Source organism: Narcine bancroftii, chromosome 9 (genome assembly GCF_036971445.1).
Source record: "Narcine bancroftii isolate sNarBan1 chromosome 9, sNarBan1.hap1, whole genome shotgun sequence".
Lineage (NCBI taxonomy): Eukaryota > Metazoa > Chordata > Chondrichthyes > Torpediniformes > Narcinidae > Narcine > Narcine bancroftii.
In genome coordinates this window covers 67,165,498-67,171,557 of record NC_091477.1, presented here as the reverse complement: position 1 = coordinate 67,171,557, position 6,060 = coordinate 67,165,498, and the positions used below count along the sequence as shown (strand labels likewise).

At 34.2% G+C, this 6,060-nt stretch overlaps 1 protein-coding gene across 1 annotated transcript in view; it reads right to left on the bottom strand.

The window, feature by feature from the left end:
• The window catches only part of sned1 (sushi, nidogen and EGF-like domains 1), a 179,010-nt gene that overhangs the window by 61,265 nt on the left and 111,685 nt on the right, over positions 1 to 6,060 (bottom strand). The gene's annotated exons all lie outside the window — the stretch shown is intronic.

Here is a 6,060-nt window from a genome sequence, read left to right as displayed (position 1 = left end):
CTTTGCAATCTTATCAATTTGAATGTGTGATTAATAGGACTAAACAACGGTATTATGAATGGGGAGAGAAAGCACATAAGGTATTGGCATGGCAATTAAAGAAAGAACAGGTTTCGAGGACTATTAATGCTGTTAGATGGAATTCTCTTATTACTTATAAACCTCATGAGATTAATGATGAATTTTGTTCATTTTATAAAAAGTTATATACATCTGAAGAAAAACAAGAAACTGGATCGATTGATCTTTTTCTATCACAGTTGAATTTACTGATATTAGAGGATGCAGATATATGGGAGTTAGATGAACCATTTACTCATTCGGAAATTAAAATGGCTATGATGGAAATGCCGAACGGTAAATTCACTGGTGATGATGGATTTTTGGTTGAATTTTATAAAATTTTTTATGATGATTTCTCTACAGTGTTTGGGGATGTATTACGTCAAGTAGGAGAACATTATGAATTACCTGAGTCTTGTTCTAGTGCTTTAATTACAGTAATCCCAAAAAAAGATAGAGATCTTTTGAAAGTATCTTCACATAGACCAATTTCATTGTTAAATGTAGATTTATAAAATAATAGCTAAAATATTAGCAAATAGATTGGCTAAATTTTTACCTAAGTTGATTCATATGGATCAAACAGGTTTTATAAAGAATAGATATGCTTCGGATAATATTCTGCGCGCGATTAGTTTGATTAATAGATTTTGACAATTTTCAGATCACCCGATGGTGATATCTTTAGATGCAGAAAAAGCATTTGATAGAGTTGAATGGAATTTTTTGTTTAAAGTTCTGGAGAAATTTAAGTTTGGTCCTTTCTTTATTGGTTGGATTAAGGCTTTATATAGTAAACCGGTAGCTAGAGTATTGACGAATGGTTTGATTTCGGAACCTTTTAAATTGACTCGATCAACTCGTCAAGGTTGTCCTTTATCAACAGCTTTGTTTGCGTTAGTGATTGAACCTTTAGCACAGCTGAGAAGACAAAATACACAGATACAAGGTATGAAAGTTTTATATGAGGAGTATAAAATTAATTTATTTGCTGATGATGTATTGGTGTATTTAACAAACACAGCTCAGTCACTTTTGCACTTGGAGTGTTTAATACAATATGGATGTCTTTCTGGATATAAAGTTAATTGGGAAAAAAGTGAAATATTACCAGTAAGTGAAGGAGATTATTCAGTTTATAAGAATATTATTAATTTGAAATGGACTGATCGAATTAAATATTTGGGTATAATTTTGAATGTTAATTATCAATCTTTATATAAATTAAATTATGGTTCATTAATAAAAAATTAAAACTGATTTGGTTAAATGGAAAGATTTACCTATTAATTTATTGGGTAGGATAAATACAATTAAGATGAATATTTTTCTGCGTATGCAATATTTCTTTCAATCTATTCCGTATTTACTTGATAACTTTTTTTTTGAGATTTGAATAAAATAGTTAGGGAGTTTTTATGGAGAGGAAAATTTCCGAGAGTAGCTTTGAATAAATTAACTTGGAACTATGAGTTATGGGGATTACGTTTACCACATTTTCAAAATTATTATGAAGCAGCCCTACTTAAATTTATTAGTTCATTGATGGATTTGGAACAGCCTCCTAGTTGGGCCAAAATTGAGATGGCAAATATTTCTGAATTTGAAATACATCAATTTTTGTTTAGATGGAATATAAATTTGTTACAGCAATATAATGTGCCTATATTAAAACATCTAATTAAGTTATGGATTCAGAAAAATAAAATTATAGGCTCTTGGGGTGAATTATCGGCTTTGACTCCGTTGTATAATAATCAACTTATTTCTTTTTCAATACATAATCGAAGTTTATTGCATTGGAGATTTAAAGGTGTGAAAAATTTGGGAGATTGTTTTAAAGAGGGTAAATTTTTATCTTTCAATCAGATGAGGGACAGTTTTGGTATTGATAAGAACTCTGTTTCTCTATTTTCAAATTCAATCTTTGGTAAAAGATATGATTTTACCTGAAATTAATAAATTTGAGATTTTTGTTATGAAGGTACCAGAGAAGGGTTATATTTCATCTATGTATCAAATATTACAGGATGGTATGGATAAAAAGGGTTGGGATAGATCTAAAAGTAAATGGGAAGCGGATACTGGTTTTATTTTTTCTGAGGATGATTGGTTAGATATTTGTTATGACAGTGTAACTAGATTGATAAATGCACATTATGCAATGATTAACTATAATTTTTTATATCAATTATACTTAACACCTAAAAAATTAAAAAAGTATGGTTTTCATGAATCAGATTTGTGGTTTAGATGTGGTAATTCTGTTGGAACTTTTTTCATGCTGTTTGGTCATGTATACATATACAATCTTTTTGGAAGAAAATTCAATTGTTTTTAGAATACCTGTATAAGATTAAAATACTTTTAGATCCGATAGTATTTTTATTTGGTAGTTTGCAACCTTTGAAAGGTTTGGGATTAGATAAGTTTCAACTTGCTTTTGTATATTTAGCTTTATCTGTAGTGAAAAAATATATTGTTAATACGTGGAAAGATACAAATAGGATTGATATTAATAGATGGCATAATGAGATGAAATATTGTTTAATAATGGAAAAAATTACATATGTTTCACGTGATAATTATAGTTTTTTTTATTAATAAGTGATTGTTATACTCAGAATATTTACGTTTCAATTTAAATTGATTAGATCTTAATATGTATGTTTAATTTTTCTTTAATTTTTTTTATGGCTCTCCTTAGGAAAGTTGGCTGAAGAGGGGGTTCTTTTCTTTTCTTTTTTTCCTTTTCTATATATAAAAACTAATGTTCATGTTTATGGTTAATTGTTGTATATGTTATGTACTATTTGTTATTTGAACGAATAAATAAAGTAAAAAAAAATAGAATTCTAAATTACTTTCTGGCCCAAAAGAAGCCCCCCTATTAAAGCATATAATTACAATATGAAATAAAATTAATAGTCACATTGGGATGGGGGGGGTGGGGTGGGGGGGGGCCTTTCACCTAAAACATCCCTGGACACTTGGTCCCAGAGAGGGGTCAAGTGCATTGAAGATTGTTATGAGCAGGGACAATTTATGACATTTGAGCCAATTAGGAACAAATAATGGAGTTTTAAATACATCTTTTTTTCTTCTACCTTCAGTTAAGATCTTATTTAAGGGACAAATTAGGTCCAGCACTAACCTTATGCTGTGTAGAGGCTCTGGTTTGAAAGGGGAGCACAAAAAAATTGATTTCAAAAATGTATTCCTTACTTTAAGCAGGAACCCCTAAACAAGGGCTCGATAAATCAAGACAAAGGTGGGAATCCGATTTGGGTATAGAAATTGATTCATTTTGCTGGTCCGACTTATGTCGGGACAACATGATTAATGTCAGGTATCTGCTGGTGCAATGTAACTTTTACATCAGCTCTACCTTACTCCACAAATGTTACATAAATTCAAATCAGAAATATCAGACCAATGTTTTCGATGTGGTGAAGAAATAGGTTCTTGCTTGCATTCAACCTGGTCATGCCCTGAAGTGAGGCCTTTCTGGGAAGATTTGGGTAAACTCCTGGAAAACATTACTGTAATTTGATACCCTCAGGGACCTGAATTATTTTTAATGGGGAATTTAGAAGATGTAAAACCTAAAATGAGGCTGTTGAAATATCAATTAAAATTCGCTAAGCTCACTTTAGCAGTGGCCAGGAAATGCATCTGATTCCCAACTCGGTTTAGCCCGCTGGAAGAGAGAAATGTATCATTGTGTTCCCCTGGAGAGAATCACTTGTATTTTCAAGAATATGGAATTCATCCCAAAGGTATATCAGGGTAAATCTTTAATGATTCCCCCCTCCTGTCTCTTCCTGATGCTCACAATGCCGAGGACCCGGTTATTTGTCCCTTGATAGGAATAGGTTTTATCCGGGCTGAAGTCAATCTTTTTTTCTTATTCTTTCTCTTACTTTTTCCTCTTTTCTTCTTTCTTCTTATTTCGGGGTGGGGGGGGAAGGTTCCTCTTATTTTGTTCTTCTTTCTCGCTCTTATCTTCCTATTCTCTTTTTCTCCCTTTGGTTCAACGTGGACATTGGATGGCATTTTTGATGTATTATTAGAATTTTTCTCTTTATAAAAATTGACATTCCTTCTTTTTCCTCCCTTTCATTAATATCGACACGCGGGAGAGATTTGCATTATTTTGTTAATATCATGGATACTGATCTTTTTTTTAAATTATTCTTCACTTGTCTGCATGTTGATTGAAAATTCCTCAAAGTAAAATATTTTTTTAAAAAGACATTGGACCGGTTGGAGAGTGCCCAGACTGAACATTGTGTGTAATTCCTCCAATTTGCTGGTTAGCAATGCAAAAGGCCATAGATAGGCATGTCGGTGTGGAAATGGTGCCTGGAATAAAATGGTTGGGAGCTCTGGAATGGAAGACCTCATCCTGGGTGCAGATGCAATGGAGAGGGAAGAATTGAGAGCAAGGAGTAGAATCTTTACAGGGGGCAGGGTGTGAAAAGGTTCAGTTGATGTAACTGTGGGATTTAGTGGGTTTATGGAAAATACATGTAGACAGTTTGTCTCACGAGATGGAGGGAGAGCAAGAGAGAGAAAGGAGAGAATGTAGCCAGAGAGGGACCAAGTGAAATTGACGTCAGGGAGAAAGTTAGCGGCAAACTGGATACATTTGACAAGCTCATCATGGTTACATGAGGCAGCACCAATGTCATTGCCAATGTAGTGGAGGAAGAGTTGAGGATCCCTGCCTGTGTAGGTTGGAAACATGGATTATTGTCCTCGACCTCAGTGTCTGCAGATGTTCTTGTATAACTCCATGGAAAGAGGTTGCTAGATAGATAAAGAATGATTCAAGGATGTATTCAAAGTTTCCGTGAAGAAGTACAACTTCCCTGTGGTTGGATTTGAGTCCAGATTGTTGTTTATTTTGTATTTCCTGTAGTTTTGGCTTTCTCTAAACTTGCTTACATGTTTGTATAATCTCCTGTTTGTCTGTAAACATTGAGATATATTGTATATTTGGTTCTGCACTTTAAATTTATTTGCAACAATGTAAAAGGACACACACTTTGCTATTGGCCTTTGTAACCCATGCAGCCTAATTACAGATTATTATTCTCTCATCTCTGTAGTATGGAGGGTCGTGTGAGCCCTCTGGTAGGAACCTGGTCGGAAGCCACTAAATTTAATTTTAATTTATACATACAGCACGGTAACAGACCATTTCGGCCCTCGAATCCATATTGCCCAATTTACACCCCATTAGCCTACATCCCTGGTAATATTTTGTGTGGCATTAACGGACTGGGGAGCTTATTGTGGTGCATTCGTGTGAAACAATCATTGTAACTTCTTTTTTCTTACTAATTGAGGTTCCATTGCTGGGGCAGTGGGTTCTGTGGTTGTGTCTTTCTGCTATATTATGTAGATTGCAGTGTGTAGCGATTGCCAGTACTGCTGATGCATCAAATGCGAATAGAAATGAATAAATGTATTCCATTGGAAAAATTAACATATAATTTAAAAAATAACGTCACAGTATTCGAACAAATTTGGGAACCGTACATGGAACATAACAGAGAGGGCCTACTGCAGACCTCCACCCTCTAAAATGACAGAATGAGAAGCAGACGAAATGAACTGACCCAGTGTGTAAAAGTAGATGACACAATTTTCTTGTGATGACATTGTTTAATGGGTTTATTGTATTGTGTATGTTGAACATTTAGTGGGTGGGGAGGGTGGTGGGGAGGGGGTGGGAAGGAGGGAGGGGGAAAAAATGTCACTGTATATTCAAGAGGGAAATGTTTGTGTGTATTTTGGTTAATATGGTTCATAGTGAGAAAATCAAAAATTTAAAAAAAAATGCACATGCAGTGCACATGTCTTGTCTGAGTGTGTGTGTGTGTGTGTGTGTGTGTGTGTGTGTGCATGCGTGGGCGTGCATTCGTACGTGCGTGCGTGCTTTGTGGTGCCTTTTTGCTGCAAGCAAATAAACATCTTTTGTCACAATCA